This window comes from Ctenopharyngodon idella, chromosome 12, assembly GCF_019924925.1.
Source record: "Ctenopharyngodon idella isolate HZGC_01 chromosome 12, HZGC01, whole genome shotgun sequence".
NCBI classification, from domain to species: domain Eukaryota; kingdom Metazoa; phylum Chordata; class Actinopteri; order Cypriniformes; family Xenocyprididae; genus Ctenopharyngodon; species Ctenopharyngodon idella.
The window spans coordinates 21,497,937-21,517,381 of NC_067231.1; the positions used below are offsets into that span (position 1 = coordinate 21,497,937).

The 19,445-nt window shown below is 36.6% G+C and overlaps 1 protein-coding gene across 1 annotated transcript in view; it reads left to right on the forward strand.

Annotated features, from left to right (window-relative positions):
- Positions 1-13,777: 13,777 nt before the first annotated feature.
- rbfox3a (RNA binding fox-1 homolog 3a) overlaps positions 13,778-19,445 on the forward strand; it is a 395,081-nt gene continuing 389,413 nt past the window's right edge. The window contains 1 exon segment of the mRNA XM_051914271.1: positions 13,778-14,203. The gene's annotated coding sequence lies outside the window, so the exon portion shown is untranslated.

Genomic DNA, 19,445 nt, shown 5'->3' on the forward strand with positions numbered 1-19,445 from the left:
GCTTCCCCTTCACATTCCAGATCGCCCCTGCTGTTATCAGTAGCTGTGTTTTTACTGTAATCAAGCCACCATTTCGTTGGTTTCTCCTTTTAATGCTTTTCATTTGAACTACGTCTTCAAGGTCTGGCAGTTGTGGGTTATCTAATGAATCAACCATGGTGGAGAACAAAGGGAGTATAAAACATTTAAATCATACACTTGTGCATTAATGCTGACAGTCAGCACTGGAGGGGTATTTGATGCGATGAAATATTCTTGTGACTGAGAAACAAGAAAGCCTGTATCAAAGCAAACAAGAATAATGGAGCGAAGAATGACACATTCATTATTCATCACGGGGCTTTTGCAAAACATTTATTTATTCATCCACCGACTTATTTATTTATTTTATTTATGAGCGAATCCCACACTGCACACGACAGCAGACGCAAGCTACTGTTTAGGCTGCGCTTATAGGGATGCATGCCGCAGAGTTTCTCCCGATATTGATGCAACTTTGAGAATGTTGTTGTCAGTTTGCTGATAAATAGGTAAAGGTGAACGAGACAGAATGAGAAATGAGGATCGACTGGGGTTTTCACCTTCCCTCGCGCTGTTATTGCATGTGCACACCATGATGTAAACCGTCGCCTGGAGTGATGAAGAAGCGTGATTGCGCAGAGGAGATGGAGGATGTACCTGATAAATCCAGAGGTCTGGTTTCGAGATTTTTGCTGCGGGATGTTCGATGCAGAGCTATTACGGGCTGCGAAGTAGCTTTGCCCCAACTACCACATTTCTCTGTTATCACAATAGAGATTAATTTGCATGTGTGCCAGACACAGGCTTTTTTTGAATTTATTTATTGCTTTCCAGTGGCAGGAAATTTCCCAAATTTGATGAAAATGTGCACATACTCAATCTTCTATGCATCAGTCATATGGGAGCCATCAGACAAACATAAATTAGAGAAATGCATGGTGAAGGCCTCATTTATAAAAGCAAAAATAATCACAAAACAGTGAGCCCTCAGGGATCTCAAATACAATTTTCATTTGCTTCAGATCCTTCATTTTTCTCCTCTGTCACTTTCTGTACCTGGTCTCCCTCATCTGGGGACGATCATTAGACTAATTAGCAGGTAATCAATGTTTAATTAAAACGAGGTTGTTAATGAAAATGACTGGTGGTGCAATTTTGGACCGACTCTCTTTGTCACACCATCCTCATGTGAGAAAGACATTACGGGAAAGCACTTTTAGCACATTCATACTTTTGATGCAGTTAGACAGAAGTTGACGCACTCAGTAACCCTGTTGTGTACCTTGACAACTTCTACCGAAATTGTAATATTACTTGAAATTTACGTGTGAAACCAAACCACGTTGGAGCACCACTAAATCTGCAAAAGTCAAATAGTATTTAGCACACCTGTTGTTCTTTTCAAAAAGCTTAGAGACCGTAGTGGACTATTAATTTATTTCAGTTTAATTTGATTTTAATTTTTGCAATTGTGCTAAAAAATGTAATACGTGTAATGAATTCACTTGTTTGTGAAAGTGGCTCTGCTATTACGTAATGTATCCGTGAGCAAATAAAGCATACTCCTACATGCTACTATTCTAGTAAATGCTACTAAAAAAAGAACCCTACAGAGCTGAGACATTCCTGGTTGACAGGTGAGAACATCCTTCAGTCAAGGTTATGAGATGGGCCGGGCAGAGCCGAATGAGTTCTCAGTGATCATATACCCTAATTTGAACAAAGCATAATGAGGGGCTGTAATAAAACATCTGTTTTAGCATAGTCGGTGATTAAAACTGACCTTTGAGTAAGACAGGAGAGTGCTTAACGACTGGAGTGGTATGCAAAGTGAAAAATGAATGCATTATCAATGTAATTAATGTCTATGGTGGACCTAAAGGCATTATGCAAATTGCACTGAATCTTAATGCCTTCCACATCAAATGTTCTGTCTGCTGATTGCCCACAGACTTTCCTCATGAAGGTTTAGTTCAGCATTAACTCCCCAACCTTGCTAAACTTAGTCGTCTCAGACCCCAATATCTTCAGAGTGGTTTAGATGTGGTGGAGTGTCAAATGGGTAAATGTTTTAGGATTTTTATCCCTAACTTATGACGTCAAAGATTTTGAAATGTGTGCCATAAATAAATCCCTTTTCAGAATCTGTATGCTTTAAATAAGTTGTTGTTTTCAAAACTCAAATTGCACCTGACTTAAGCGCCACACACCTTTCTGTTCATCAGGATGTAAATTCGTAGTGCAATTAACAGTTTATAAACCTCCAAGTAGCAGAAATAGTTCTGCCTGACATTTAACATAATTAAACAAAAAATTGCATTTTAACAATTTATTTTTGTTTAAAAATATGTTTGAAAAAACATTTATTATCATTCCCAGGGAAAAAGCTCCCTCAGAAAATTTATCTTCATTCTCTTTACTTTTGCCTCATTTTGATTTACTTGTTCAAAGTCGTTTCCAGTCATTTCTTATTGTTCCACATATGATTTATCTGTTGATGGTTATTCAGGAATTCATTTTTAGCAGTAATTCAACTCTGGACTCAATTGCATTGTTTGAATTCATTTGAATCATTTTATGAAATAGCTTTTTAAATAAATGAAACATTTTGAGTTAATAAATGCATGCTGGGCTATAATTATGGCAAAACAGGTTTTTTTACTATATCACCACATACTCTAGTAAAAGCTGGCATGAGCTATTCATTGTTACTCTTTATTTTTATTTATTTTTTTTATTTTTTTATGAAGGGTTCCTGACTGGCACCCGTTTTGTAAAATGACATTCTTAATTTCATTATGTCATCTTGAAATTGTTTGGTTTTACATTTATGTTGAGGGTTTTTGGCTAATTTGACAGCTATTCTAATTGTGAGACTTTATTAGTTATTCTGCGAGCCAGCATAAGTTAATTAAAATTTAAAATAAACTGAAACTTCAAATAATGAATCTATATCAGTGCAACTTGTGTACTTATTATTGTGATTTTTAGTGAATCTGTTTACTTTTAAATTGTAAAATACACTGCTTACCATCTAAATGGCTAGAACACTAAGTAATTTTCAGAAAAATAAAAAGAAAACATCCATCCACATCAAATTAAGATACCAGATTCAACCCCAAAGCCCTGTCTAGGCTACATTCATCTTGCAAAAAGTATTTCAGGAAGACAGCACTTTTATTGTAAATTGCAAGCTGATGGTAGGATGGCTTTTAGAAATGAAAAGAACTTTGTTGATATGTATGAGCTAAAACTATAAAATCATATTTATTTAACTCACGATGGATGGGTCAGACACGAATCAGCGTCAGAAGACTCAACACAATCAAATGGCAATTCGTAACCATTTTTTTGATGACTATTTCATTTGAATTCATACGATCTCAATCTTACGGTTTCATACGATCTGCTTACGCCCCAGTGGTGGTTATGTTTAGGGGTGGGGTTAGGGGACCTTCATGCTTGCTTTTTCCTAAAAATTGTAAAATTGCCACCTCGTAAAATAGTTACGTTTTCCTGTAAGGTTGGTTTGGAAATCTACCGTATCTATACTGTACCCCTAGCATTCTAATGGTAATTTCTCGCATGCACATTGACATACAGTAATGTCAGTTTTGGCCTTGTCTGTCAAAAAAGAGCAACACATTGACACTTTCGCTTGACACCGAAACATCTTTATCTCACACAAACTAAAATAAGAGCTCTTAACTCCCTCTTTTGTAAACCTAATGACTCTTTGTGTAAAATAGATTTCATTAATCTGGACAGAAGAGCTCTTATCCTAGCTGATGTGCTGTTCACTTTGTATTCATTAGAGTTGCGTACTGTGATAATGCAGGAAGAGGGGAGTTTTCCTGCGCCCCCACCAAGGCCAACTTTTTCATCAGTGCACCTGCAGTGTGCTTATAGCGATTTAGATTACCCTGCTTCATCAATAAGCTGCACAGGTCATCGATGAAATTATCCTTTGAATACAATTAAGGAAGTAATAAAGGCTTTCATTGTCCTTGACAGATTGATGGTCTTAATCTTTGGGGTAAGAAACATTACCTGCTCATACCAATGTGAGGTGTAATGTCCCCATATTGCCTGACATAAATATTATAGGTAAATAATGGTTCTAACGTATCCGTATAGTGCAGAACTGATGCTTTAATGTGACTTTATATGGAAAAAATTATACTAATTTACATGCTCGCAACCTAGTGTCACTGATTAATTACAACTTGTTTATCTCAAATTATCAACATTAATTAGACACATGACTGCAGTGACCTGACAAATGGGGGCCGTGATATTAAAACATGTTTTTATGCCGGAAACTGCTCTCTTCCCAAAAACGCTTTCAGTACTTGGGAAGATAATTAACAGCCAGCGAACAATTTCCATGCTTTATTAAGGATTTATTTTTTGCTGTCAGAAGAGCATCATGCACCTTTTGTAGAAAAGCTCAGAGATGGGCCGGACTCGAAACGAGAAGTAAATTCGAGCTGCTGTGAGTTAAGTAGCATTTTGTGCTCTCTCAATAAATAATTCACTCTCCAGCGATCACACCAAATTTAATTAGCTCTTGTTATCCTGATATTATCAGGGCCTCCATGCTGGAGCATCTCTCTCTGCATCAGGGCGAGAGGACCTCTCGCTGCACACTGCCTCTGGGTCACAGGACGACACGCACACAGTCATACAGTGGCACACGTGCAAACACACACCTCTGCTGATTTAGTGTGAAGCCAGTTAAAAATTACTAAGTTGAACAAGGAAAATGAACATTGCACAGAGGGCATTTGCAATACAGCAATTGCTTAAATTCCGATGCGGTCACATAGTGTCTTTTGTGGTACGTTGTGTAATTGGTGTAACTGAGATGTAGTTTGTGGAAGCACAACAGCAACACTTTTGTAACAAATGTGTGCAGAGTAAACTGCTTTTCCAGACAGCTTTTGCCTCTAAATGATTTAATGTTGCTGTTTTTCTGTTAGCCTAAAAGGATGAAAAATGTTTTAGCACTGTTTTCTGCCATTAATATTACAGATTGCCTATAAGAGAACAAATATTTAAAAATCAAAATGTTCAGAGATTAGTTACTTGGGACATGTTTTTGATGTGAGAAATGGAGAAATCTCCCTCTGTTTGCATCTCACATGTATCTCAAAAAAATTCTAAATTAATCTCAACAGTTTCTCCAATGGTGCTCAGACAAGTCTACAGTAAAAGTCAGAGAATTCAGTATGAACTGCATTTATATTTCCGAAATTATAATTGAATAATAAATGTGTTACTCTATACTTTATTAGCCATCAGTCACTAATAAACCCAAACGCTCAAAGTAATTAATTGGTTTGACTAGGGCAAACTTAAATTAAAGGGGGGGAGGGGGTATCGCACACAGTTTTTGCCAATCTCATGTTAATCTTGAGTACCTATAGAATAGTATGGCATCCTTCATATCGCCGAAAAGTCTTTAGTTTTATCATATTTATAAAAGATACATACGCTGTACCGAGTCTTTCCGAAAACAGCCAAGTGCCTGGAGGTGTGTCGTGTGAGCGGAGCTAAAGAGTGAGGAGCACGCGCAGCTTTTGCCTAGTGATTGTCTGCAAGCTATCAATAGTCAGCTAAACAAATGTATTTAAACACACACAATACACCATTGCATTATCCATGGACAACTTTTGAATCACTATAATGAATATTGCGTATAGTGAATGATGAATAATGAATTTATGAATTCACTACGTTCGTGTTGTTTACATTATATGCACTTAGGCGCCTATTGCCAACAAAACGGACATTTGATGCAGTTTTACTCACCACCTGTGATTCAGACTCAAGACCGGGATCATTATCGCTGTGACCGCTCCATCTTTCAGTTTCAAACGATCTGTAAATCCAGCATAGAACTGGGCCTTGTTTATGAAACCATAAGCACCGATCCTGAGGGCTCGAGCAGCCATGGAAAAACACAAGATATGCAACTATCAGTTTCTATGGTTATTTTAATAACAAATATCGAGAGCGCGTCAATGTAATGCGTGAGCACAAATCTCAGCTCCACTGAACACTGTGTTCTTTGGGAAGCAAGGTTATCTTTCCCTCACAACCAAAAACAAACTTCTTTGGTGACATTGTTGATTTCATGGTCTAAAAACAAAGTGACAAATCTTTCTCGAGCAAGTCCTGTGCAGGGCTGCCGATGACTTCCGTAAACCCGAACGAAGCACGTTGATGGGCGTGCTCTTGCTCTCTCACTCTGGTCGATGTGTGCACGCGCGCTCTTCTGGGAGAAGTGCCCGTGCAAGGAATTCCGACCTTTCTGATGTCACACAGGCACATACTCGAAAAAAAGATCCCGAAATTTAAGAGGATTTGGAAGAATATTTTTGGCACAGAAATACTCTGTCATACGTCCAACTCGTGTTTTGAAACTTTGGCCATGTTTACCATGAGAATCCAACTCTTTAACAGTGTAAATAAGTCAGAATGCATGAAATAGCATTATACCCCCCCCCTTTTAAATAAATTAGTTCAAACAAATGAACTTTTATAAATATTTTGAACTTTTTTTCTTTTGAGTTCACAAAACTGAGACATTTTAAGTAATCAGAATTGTTTCATTGTTTTGAGTTAAATGAACTTGTTTCTTTTAATTTAGATGAACTTAAATTAAACTGAAACTGGGCTGGGATTTCTATTTCCCAGCATGCTTTGCCATGGCACCCAAAAGGGAGAGTAAATGCTAAAGATTTTTTGTTGTTGTTGGTTTTTTGTGCAAGATTAATATTAATTGGGAGATTTAGTAGTGTTTAATGTTTTGCTATGCTAATTTAGAAGAGTTTTTTGTTAATGTTGGTTTTTTTGGGGGTTACCATCATGGTGACGAGTGGAGCATGAACAGGCTTTTGAGAATAGGTATGTTAAATGAGTATTGCCTTACTCATTCAGCAATTGCTATGCTAATCAAAGCATTGTATTACCAATTAGCAAGTTAGCATTAACTGAATTAGCTAGTTATTATGTTTCCATTACTGATTACCTCATTTGTGTATCTTTCCTAAAACTAGTTCAACACAAACACTTTGTAATTTAATAAATTTTTACATATATTATTATTATTAATTTATTTAAATCTGAATTAACAAATTTATGTTTAACCCCACTGTGATTGTGCTTTGTGGTTTCAGGTTTGTTTGTTTATTTATTTATTTAGCATAATTTAAGTATGAACTACTTCAGATTCATGACATGAAATTTAAAATGTAGGTGTGTATGCATGTTTAGTAAATGAGGCCCATTGTTTTATTAATATTTCTTTTAAGAAATTTTGGTAGAAAAACTTGAGAAAGTTGATACTTAAATGGAAAGATAATTTGAAACTGACGTGTATCACTTCACTCTAATATATTAAAACTTTTAAAAAGAAGTGATAATGTTTTGTAATGTATAATGTTGTAACCCCCTCTCAGACATGTATAATGTTACTGGCCACTGAACTGTCTGTGTGCTGGAGCCCTGAGCTGCAGTGGCATGGTGTGATTCGCCCAGGCTTAATTGCAGTGATTGTGAGAGCATTGTAGCAGTATAATGTGGTGGTGTTCAGGGAAGCATAGAGCCGTAGAGCGATCAGTTTGAGGAGGTGACTGGTTGTGAGTCACACACATACACATACATACACACACACACACACGCACACACTTGTCAAAAGTGAGGATGGAACAGAGAAAGACAGCAGCCCTAGGAGTCTAAAAAATGGTCTAACCTCATGATAACTGGATGGTGAGTATTGGAAGGATTTTTGAGCATATTCAGCAGTATTTTCACAGAAATAGTCAGGGCTCTTAAAGGGATATTCCAGATTTAATACAAATTAAGCTCAATTGACAACATTTGTGGCATAATTTCGATTATTACAAAAAAATTTGACTTTTCCCTGGTTGGGGACTAGGGCGAAAATTGAGGTTACTGCACTAACAATACAAGTACATGGGGACAATTTTTGGAGGATTTAAATCCAGAAATATGAAGCTTATATAATATAATAAAATGTAATATATAATATAAAATATTATAATATAATATAATAAAAGCACTTTTACATTCTTGATAACATACATATTATCGATAAGAAAAATAATCAACAACGAATTTGATTATCGATTAGTCACGTCTGCGCGCTGTGTCCATGTGCCCCTGAAACCATCAGCCAGTCGCGTCACTTTACAGTAGTGAATAACCCATAGTGAAGGGAAAGGTACATGATCCAAGTTGTCCGAAACACGAGAATGCTTTATAAATATAAGCGCTTCAAACAAAAGCATAAGCGTTTACAGTGTCTTGCCCTCTCGTGCTTTAACAGACGCGTGTGATGTTTAATGCCTTTGACACGTGTTTTCCCGAACACATAACTTACATTTTATGGTTATATCCTTATCTGTAAATGTTAGAAAGTCCTGTTTGTATTTCCATTTTGCATATTCTGACAACAAGCGTCTTGTTAAATTTACAGACTTCAATGAACGCATGCGCGCCAAACAGACGGCTCACAGGGCAATAATTATGACTTAAAGGGTTAGTTCACCCAAAAATGAAAATTCTGTCATTAATTACTCACCCTCATGTTGTTCCACACCCGTAAGACCTTTATTCATCTTGGGAACACAAAGTAAGATATTTTTGATGAAATCCGAGAGGGTTTTTTTTTTTTTTTTTTTTTTAAATCCCCCATAGACAGCAATTTATCCACCACTTTCAAGGTCCAGAAAGGTACTAAAGACATTGTTAAAATAGTCAACATGACTGCAGTGGTTCCACCTTAATTTTATGAAGCGACGAGAATACTTTTTGTGCGCAAAAAAAAAACAAAAACAAAAAAACAACAACTTCAACTACATATTTAAATCTGCATATTTGTGATATTTACCCTGAGGGCATTTTTTTAAACCTTTATAAAGGGTGTTTTTTTCCTAATCTTATTAAATGTATGCTCCATCTTTCATTTTAAATTCTTAAATTTGATCAATAAATTCAATTAGAATAAGACAATAGCTTTTAATCAAATTAAATCATTTACACTGAAAAAATTACAGCTGCATTAAATAATGTTATGAGATTGTTTTAAATATTTTTTTGAATATAAAAATAAGAAATGTTGGAAAGTGATACTTGTGAAACTGAATTGCCAGTAGGTGCCAGCAAGTGACCGTCTTAATGAGTGAGTCACTGAGTCATTTGTTCAAATGATTTGTTCAAGCAGCTGATTCATTCAAGAATGAGGCAGTTGTTTATAAATGGGTCATTGAATCTTTGACTCAACCGATTTGTTCAAAATGCTGAATCATTCAGTAATAAAACACAGTTGAGTGTTGCTGAGATGTGCTATGCTTCTACTGTTATCTTTGTTTGGAACTATTTCACTGCAGAAACAGAACAAAAACTGTCAATATTGCGTCTAAAATGTGAAATGTGATTAAATTTTATCTACTTGTTTATTGAACTGTTGTATGCAGGGCTTGGCATTAACTTTTTTGCTCACCAGCCACTGTGGCTAGTGGTTTTCCAAAGTTACTAGCCACTCAGCATTTTCACTGGTCACAATTTTGCTGTTGGGAGATTACATTTTATATGATTAAAGTTGACTTTGGCATGCTAAAATTACTTGATTTTGAGTCATTTTACTTGATTAGCTAGATTTAAAACCCTTTCAAACTTTCAAATGCAGATTGACCACCCAAATCAAGACTAGGCCTACATAGTATATCAGCTGGTACGGGTGGTCCAGGAGTGGGTAATATGACCATAATATAATAAATTTTATAATTGTATAAGTTATTTTTGTTAGGCTATATAAAAAGATCAAAGAAGCAAATTAGCAACTTACAAATACAATAGTAAATGAAATAGCCTAAACTCTTTTTTTTCAGATACAGTAGGTTTATTTAACATTTATTTAACATCTTTTGTTGTTTGATTAACATTAATAACAGACAGGTATTTAATTGGGCTGCTGAATGCATATACGTAATATACTGACACATATCCAGTTTTTACCCACCTGTTTACGTACACTTAAGCCATAAGCGACTGTATTCATGCGAGATACTCCACACGATGGTCCTTTTGACATCTGTGTGTGCGTGTATTTGACCATTCAGGCGCAAGGAGATCTGATCATGTGCGCGACAGAGAGAGAGCGCACACGAGAGAGCGCTTCTGTCTTCATTCAGCGCGATTCCGCCTATCCCGCCTTCACTAACTGCAAGTTAATTGATAACAAATTGTGATCGGATTGTAATTTTGTGCTACGACGAGCTTGGCTACCTTTGATTAGGCTGTAGGCTGAAATTCTATTCAGCCCGCCAAAGTGGCTAGTGGGAGTGGCTGTCTTACCCACCACAGCTGAAATCTTCCCGCATTTGGCAGGTTGGCAGGTGTTAATGATAAGCCCTGGTTGTATGAAATCAGTCTCACATTTTCAGAAAAACGGCACTCTTGATCATGTAATGTTGCTTAACTGTATCATATGTTATAAATATAATTAATATACACTGTGTTTCAAATTATTATGCAAGTGACATCTGTAGAATTTCAGTACAATAAACATTCAGATTTTACTTTTTCAAAGATAGTGTTTGTTTGTTTTATTATCCATATCTTTTTAGATAACTGGTATCAATCTCAGACAGGTTTGTTGAGTAGTTTGCCAGGTCTACTTATGTAAATGGAAACCCTACTTAAAGAGGTTGTTCCACATTATTAAGCAAGTCACAGTTCTCATGCAATATGGTGAGGAAGAAAGATCTTACTGAAGATGAAAAGCATGAAATGGTGCAATGGTATGCAAAAGGCATGAAAACAACTAATGTTGTGTGAAAACTGAATATAGATTATCGATCTGTCAATTGCTGTTGATTTTGAATCCTTACGAATCACATCAACAGCCGGTCATAACATCTCAGTCCTTCTCTTGCAGATTTTTCGTCAGAACATCAGACCAGAGAGCGGCCTGTCCCTTCCCCTTGTTATTGGCAGCTTGACATTATCAGGAAACGTAAGTGTCTCAGGAATCACGATTCCATCTCTGCGTCGCTCAACTTCTGCATACCTCATCACCACGCTCCTAAAACAGCCGTACGTTCTCGACAGCCATGTTAGCTTTACCCCACTTCACCCCCTCACACCTCAAATCTTGTTAGTCATTCTCCAAAAGCGTCAAAGACATCTTTATTGCGTCTGGGCTGGCAATGTTTTTTTTCTTCTTCTTCTTCCAGTGTGACAAGATAAAGGCGAGTCTGCACTTCAAACAGCTTCTGTTGGCTGCGCAGGAATAACAATCGGCGCTTCATTATTTATTTTTCGCCTCTGTTGTCTCTGGCAGTTATCTTAGCCATACGTCGTTATCCAACAACCCCCCCGCACGCCACTCCCCCCCCCACCCCCCCAATCCCCTCCCCGACAGACCTCCTCCCGTTATTATTACGAATTCAAAAGAAATACTTTCTGAAGTGTAGCGAGCGCCTGGGGAGCTGATTAGCTATTTACAGATGCCACCCACAAAATCCCATGACCCTTGGAGTGGAGGCTGCTAGCAGACAAGCCAATTAGCAAAGAGAGAGGCTGCAGTCTGCTATTAATGCCATTATTCTCTTTATAATGTCGGCTATTGTTATTCTTTGTGTAGCCGTGTGGTGGAAGCTGAGGGCACCTGTGTGAACCTGTTAATGGAGGTGCTGAGTGCCGGTGATGGGGCTGAGAGAAGGGCAGGTGTGAGTGGGGAAATCCCAGTTTAGTGGCATTGTGAACAGGCTGCTGCTTTGGGATCCATTTCAGGCCCACAGCGTTAACCTGATATGATTAGTGACTGCTGGGAATCCACACTGTGGATGAGTGAAAACACTGGGGTTTTATTGTGTGTATGGACGTGTCTTACTGAGCCTGTGTTTTCCTGTTTTTTATCAAAAGTTGATACTCTTTGTTCTTGAATGTGGGGTCCGTTCAGATGCATTCTTGCATCCTGTGCTCGTTATGTAAAAGTAAGCTAGCTAAAACTGTTGTTTTACTTTTAAAAATGCTTGATGTCTCGAGGCATCTGCATTTTGTCACATTCTGTTGCATACATCTAGCTGTTTTGCAAATTTGTGTTAGCTTGCCCTATTGAAAAGAATTAGTTTAAATCAATAAAAATTGATAATGACTAAAAATGATGACTGTGTCATGAATGGGCTATTTTTTCTTTAAATAAATGACTTATAGATATTTTTTTTTTTAAATATTTTGAAGTGGCAAATATATTATTCTATATTATACATTTGGGATCAGTAAGGTTTTGAAAGAAATTAATACTTTTATTCAGCAAGGATGCATTAAATTGATCAAAAGTGACAGTAAATACATTTTATAATGTTACAAAATATTTCTATTTCAGATAAAAGCTGTTCTTTTGAGCTTTTTATTTATCAAAGAATCCTGAAAAATATGTATCACTGTTTCCAAAAAAAAAAAAAAAAAAAAAATTGATAGTAGTAATAATATTGTAGCAATAAATGTCACTCAGTCACCAAATCAACATATTAAAATGATTTCTAAAGGATCATATGACACTGAAGACTGAAGTAATGATTCTAAAAATTCAGCTTTGCCATCACAGGAATAAATGACATTTTATGACATACTAAAAAAAGGAGTAACACTAGTAATATTTCACAGTATTACTTTTCTTTTTTTACTGTATTTTTAATCAAATAAAGGCAGCCAAGAGACTTTTTTTCAAAAACATGAAAAAACCTGTCAAGCCCAAAGTTTTAAATAGTAGTGTATGTGTTATATTATTATATATTAGCCTATATACATCGGTCTGAAAATTCATAACTGTGTAATTATGCATATTGGCATGCAACATACTCTGATAGTGTGATGATGACATGATGACCAGCAATAATCACCACAGCAACAAGTGCATTGATTTTGATAATGCAGATAAAGTATTATTGACGAGGTGAAGTAGTACCAGGTGTAATTTATGAGACGCGTTGTCTGATAGCAAGGTATGAATTACATCACAGTGCTAAGATCAGAGTTCAAATGGCTAATTTAGCTTTTAATTGAAATCAGTGGAGTGTAGTCTACCCTGACAGCATTGAGCGCTCAAGGGCCCATGGGGCTGCCATAGAGTTTCCACACTTTATATCCTTAATTTACACCATCAGTTAAAGACGTCTCCCAGCATTTCATGATGAAACTCTTTATGGGCCATGTTTGGGTTTTATATTGTTTTGAAGCGTCACTTTCCGGGCAACTTCCCAATGATAAGCATGGGCATGCGGAAATTGCATTGTATACAGTAAATCAAACATCAAATGTATTTGCATATGGAAGTCATCAAGATTAACTGTAAGCATACTTTTATTGTATTACAAGACAAAGGAAAATATGATTGTTGAATGTGCATGTACCTATATGTATTGTGTCGGAGAAATGGTATAAATTTAGTGCGGATTAGAGATTGAGAGAATGATGGCGGAAAAAGAATAGAGGTCTATAGCTGCCTCTCGTCTCTATCGTTCAGTACCTGTCAGCCTGCGTTAGCGGTCGGAGCCTTCCGAGAAGGGCTCGCGTGAAACTGTCAGTGCATCCTCTCCACCTCCGCGTTCTGTCTCTCCTCCTCCTCCTTCCTCCCTGTCCGTCCCTCCCACCCTCATCTCTCTCTCTCTCTCTCTCTCTCTCTCTCTCTCTGATGTGTTCTTACAGTGTAAGGCACAGCCAGTGAGTGAAAGCCCAAGCACCCTCCCCAACACACACAAACCCACCGCTTACACACATACACCCCGCTTGTGTGAACGTAAACACACATACACACACCACAGACGCGTGTGGTTGACCGCACCGGGCTCTCGGCTATGTGTGAAGACGCGCGGCACGCCAAAGAAGCAGCACTACTGAATCTGACGCTCGCTTTGTAGCAGGACCGCCAACCAGATCACATCGAAAACCATCCTACTTTCTCTCGCTCTCTCTCTCTCTTTTTTTCCTCCCTCTCTTTTCAGTTGTACTTGTGTGAACAGAGCTGGAGAAAAGGAAATACCCCCCCATCTCTCTCTCTCTTTCTCTCTGTCCTATGGTGGGATAAACAGTGAAAAGATGAGCCTGTGATACAGCACCAGAACTGAGTGACCTGACAGCTCAAACTGTGAGTACACGAGTCTCTTACTTTCACTTCTACACCGGCACACACTCCAGCCAACATACAAACAGCATACAAACTCTTTAATTGTTGTAAATCGATGATATTTGAATCTTTAAAGACAGGTGTGTTGTCAACGGCTGCTTTTTAACCTTTGATAAAACTCTGCGCTTGGTCGTTTAGATTCGCGCTGAATGATTGGTTTCATTTTGATGAAACAAATATCCTCCGGCAATCGCAGCGCTTCGTGAATTTAAGTGGCACTCAACGCATCCAGAACTGCGTGTGGAGATTCGTAGTCGCGTTTTCTCACATGTGTTATTCAAAAGTACACCTCGCTTTTCATTTAACCCAGAAACAGGGCACTTATCTGTCATGATGTACCTCAGATCCTTGCATTTTTATGAGAAGGCAGAGAGTCAAAAATGAAAGGACATCATCATCTCAAAGAGTGTCATCCATATTTCTTTATTCTTCATTTTAATTGAAATGGACAGTGTGTGAAGTGGTGCTATTGTTTACTTTGAATACTTCAGACTCTTTTCATCTTTTGAGAAGTATATCTTGTATCTTTTGTTATTTTAAGGATTTTTTTGTCACATCTTGGTGTGGATTTCACAGCTAAATATAGAAAGAAATGTAAAATAATCAAATATTCTGCAGTTTTATTGCATAACTCAATTTTGTGTGAGTTTCCTTTTGTATAACTGTATCTTCTTTGTTTTATCATTTGGAGTTGTAGTGACATGCCTAAGCCTTTACTGTGTCTTACACTGTAGAATGTTTTTTTGTGTGTATATGTGGGTTTGAGTGCTGGATGAGAAGAAAGTGAGAGGTTTGCCTCCTCTTCGGATGACCGGACAGAGAGTGAGAGAGAAAGAGATACAGACAGTGAGACAGAGAACAGCGTGTCACATTCGGCTTGCTTGTGACGGTTTGCTCAAGCAGTGTAGCATAGCTGACAGCTAAAGCGAGAACACGGTGTTACCCTTAGCCTGTAAACAGTTAGGTAACAGAGTGAAGTCTTTAAAATGGATTTCAGGATTTTTTTAGGAAGAGTAATCTTCTATGCAAAATGCCATAGGATTACAAATGAGCATGATGTATTTTTTTATTTATTTATATATATATATATATATATATTTATTTATTTATTAAAAAATGGTGAGTGGTAGGCATAAACTAACATATATTTAGAGTATTTAAGTGATAACATTATTCCAAAAAATATTTTAAAAATTGTTCTTATTTTTTTGTAGATTTCCTTAGATCTTTTTAAAATCTGAAACAGAACGTGTGACTGCAAATTACTGCTCTACATATGCGGAATGAAAGCATAGACTGAAAAATAGTTCACACATGCAATTGCATTGGTAATAGCTAGTTGCTTTGCCTACCTCCACTACACACCTGAACTTTGCACCTTAATAGTTATATAGTGTATATTCAATGTCAGTTCTGTAGCCATCTCTATAATACTGCATAATTTCATAGTCTACTCAGAGGTGTACTTCTTACAGTCATACATTCTAATCTTTATTACTGACTATTTACTGACTTTATTCATTGCTTGTCTATAGTGTATTTATTCTTTACACTTCTGTCTCGGGTTGTTTTGCACTGCCTGAATCCATTTTACATTTACATAGTGTTGAGCCACAATATATATATATATTTTTGTTTGCCAATAGATTTTTACTTGCCCTGTCAACATTTACATTGGGCCTCATTTTTAGCAACATAACAGAAAAAATATTCAGATTTTAATTAATATATATATATATATATATATATATATATATTTTTTTTTTTATTTATTTTTTTTTTTTTAAAGAAAATGCTTGTAATATGCAATAATAGCTAGAAAATTACAACTCTAATACTTCATAAATGGTTTGCTGGTGAAGTGTGGCATATAAACAAATCAGCAATGCTTAGTTTGCAGTATAATTTTTAATCTAGTAATTCTAGTAATCTACAATGTTACCTTTTAGTACATGGTTAACAAATTATTGGAACATAAGAAAGTAAATACTTGCACAATAAGATAAGAAGTTCTCTTGACTGTCCCGAAACTCTTTTGCCAGCGGCCCATCCTTATGGTTGAGTCCTGATATTGCAATAAAGTACTTTACAACAACAACTACTATGACAATCTAATAGAAACCACCATCTTCTGGCAGTTAATCGAGCTCTCCACCTTTTTTCTCTGCTTTTCTCACTCTCCGGTGTGTTTGCGCTTGTGTGATTTCACCATTAGGCTTGACTACTGTGCCGTTTCTCGATATGATGACAATTTCCTGCTGAGGCGCATGTCAAATGAAAAATGGTATGAGATGTGTGAACCACATGGTCAGAAAGGTTCACAGCTTGTGAATGCAGATTTCATTCATCCATATGTTACCAAAGAGCGTAGCACTAACATGAAATTAGCTTTATTGCAAGCTTCTTGATTTCAACGTAAAATTGGCGTGTTACTTAACTCCATACCAGCGTGAGACTCTGGCTTTTTTGTTGAAGGATTTTGTGTTGAATGCTCTTGTCAGAATGAGCTACATAGAATTTAGCATCTGTGTAATAAATGCTAGTGATGGCTTTTAGGTGAACTCTGCATAAGTTCTTTAAAAGGTAGTGTAACCTGCCAGAAAAATAATCATCAATGCCAAAGTTTATACCGCAAGTATGAGGCTCTACACATATCACTTTATTGGCTTTTGAATTTGCAAAGGACATAAGGTAAAACTCTATATTGCTTTTCAAAGACCTGTAACTTAATGTGTGCTCTTCACTTTTCAAATCGCTTTTAAAGCCCTGCAGTGAAGCGCATGATGTTTGACAGGTGAATCATTTACATGCACTTACAGATATTATAGCAGTGGTATAATGCACTAAAGAATTGATTGCAGTTGTGTAAAACTATCTAAAAGAAATTATGAACAGTTTATACTAACAAAGAATATCAGAATTGGTGCCAAATAGAGTAATTTTATCACATTTTGGACTTGGACTGGCAGTTCGTACAAACAGAGTTATTTGGCAGTAAACCAGTTAAGTTGTCAGAGGAGTGACTCAGTTAACTAAATTAAAGTCATTTGAAAGTGATTTTAAAACCTCTTATCTGTTACTATTTGTTTTGTATTTTTTTGTTTTGTTTAAAGCATTTGGGGTCCAAAAATAGCCAGGGTCTCAGTGGAAAAAATCCAGAATCGAACAGAATGCTCATTGAAAAATAATGGCAAGCAATATGAGACTACAGCGACTGGCTACTTTTACAGCTGCCCGGGTTCCAGAAGTATGTTCATTTATTTTCTCCACAGGGATTTAAGCAATTCTTCAGTATAGATAATTCAGGAAAGAGTTTTAAAACTTGAAACCAAAACAATCAGCTCTCATTACAACATCACATAATTTGATTCTAAGGTAAAGTTTTTTAAAAGTCCAAGACTGCATCATTTTTATAAGGTAGTAAACTATGTCCAATAAAGCATTGTAAATGATGTAATCTTACCAGCAATGATGGTACGATATAAAATTATTGAGTTTAACTGAAAGACTATAAGCACAAATGTACAATATATTAAAAGATTGTTAAAAAATATTGAAATGTATACTTCTCCAGAAGTATTTACCATTGCTTAATACCCTCAGAGCTAATGGTTGGTCCGTCTTGAAAGATTTGCACATTATTTCTAAAAATCTGTTTCTGTAGAGAATTTTTCAACGTGCTAAACAAACACCCTTAGTATGGTACCAAAGAGCAGCCTTTTTTCATTTGTGTGTGGGCATTTTCTGTGCTTTTTGTTTGCACTTTTTTTTTCTTTTTTTTTTTCCAGATGACCAGGATTTAATCTGTCATATCCAATTTATTCAGCCTTTTCTGTGGTCTGTCTTCTGCTTTATGGTGATAAACAGGTGGTATAAGGGCCACAGTGTTCCTGTGTGAACGTAGGTTCAAGTCCAGACTCTCATGTCTTGATTCCACATGCTGTTTTCCCCTTCATTTTGCTATATACAATCACTATCCATTCAGTATAAAAGGCACAAAAGACATATATGTACATTCATGCTTATATGTATTATGGTATATAATATCAGCACTGTATAACCTTATATAAATGAGAATGCTGAAGGACGAACATAGCCCTTCCTTTCTACGCAGTACATAAATCACCCAAGTAGTGTTAAAATTTTGTCATCACCGAATTCACTTATTGACAAATTGGAGCCATTGCCATATTCGTTCATAATCTGAACCTAATGATGTGTTGGCTGAATGCGGTTGGGCTGCGTTAGTCCAGGGTTAAAGGGAACCACCCTGACCTCACCTTGGACCCCTCGCTGTCACAGTCCCCCGGCGAGTGACTGATGCAGGACTAAAGGACCTACTTGTTTATGTTCAATGGAGAGCTTTCTCTCCCGTCTCCCTGTTTATTTATGAGCCCCTCTCATCCAGCCTGAGCGAGGGGAGATAAATCTGTCACACTCAGATCTACTACCGCTACAACCCACCCGTGCACACCAGCTAACTCACACTCTCTCTTACTTTAGTTAGGTTAGAGTACATGAAGACAACATTTGTTATATATTTTGCCTTGTTTTTATCACAGGATTTTGAAATGGGGTACAACGGTGCTAAAAGGCTCCTTAAGGAAAGTGTATTATATTATAGTTTTTTTTATTAATTTTTATTACACTTTAGGACCAGAATTTTTTTATGTTGTTAGTATTATTTAGTGTTTTGTTGGGGAAAAAACTAAATTACTGTTTTTTCGTAATAACAGAATATGTACTCTAAATATTGATTTGCGATATCATTGAAGGCTCCATGACAGACCTCCATTGGCTATTTGTGTACAACAGACACTATGCTTACAGTCAGCTGAGCATTTCTTTGTTTTTATTTCTCCTTAAACATAGTTTAGATAGGATACAAGATTTATGTGTTTGAAGTTCAGAGTGATCGGTGGGTCCGGAAACAGTGACTCATCTTCTTGTCATAACTTGTCATGCTGCTCATATTTTTGGATGGAGCTGCATTAAAGGCCTTCTGTTTGATCATCTGTCTATTTAGAAAGGCACCGGAAGTGCTGTCACTCACAGCATTCTCACCATTGAGCTCCTGTTACAAATATTTGCAAACATATTTTAATGGAATTTGGATGTTTTATATATATATATATATGTGTGTGTGTGTGTGTGTGTGTGTTAATCAAAGAATTCTGAAAAAAATATCACAGTTCCCACAAAA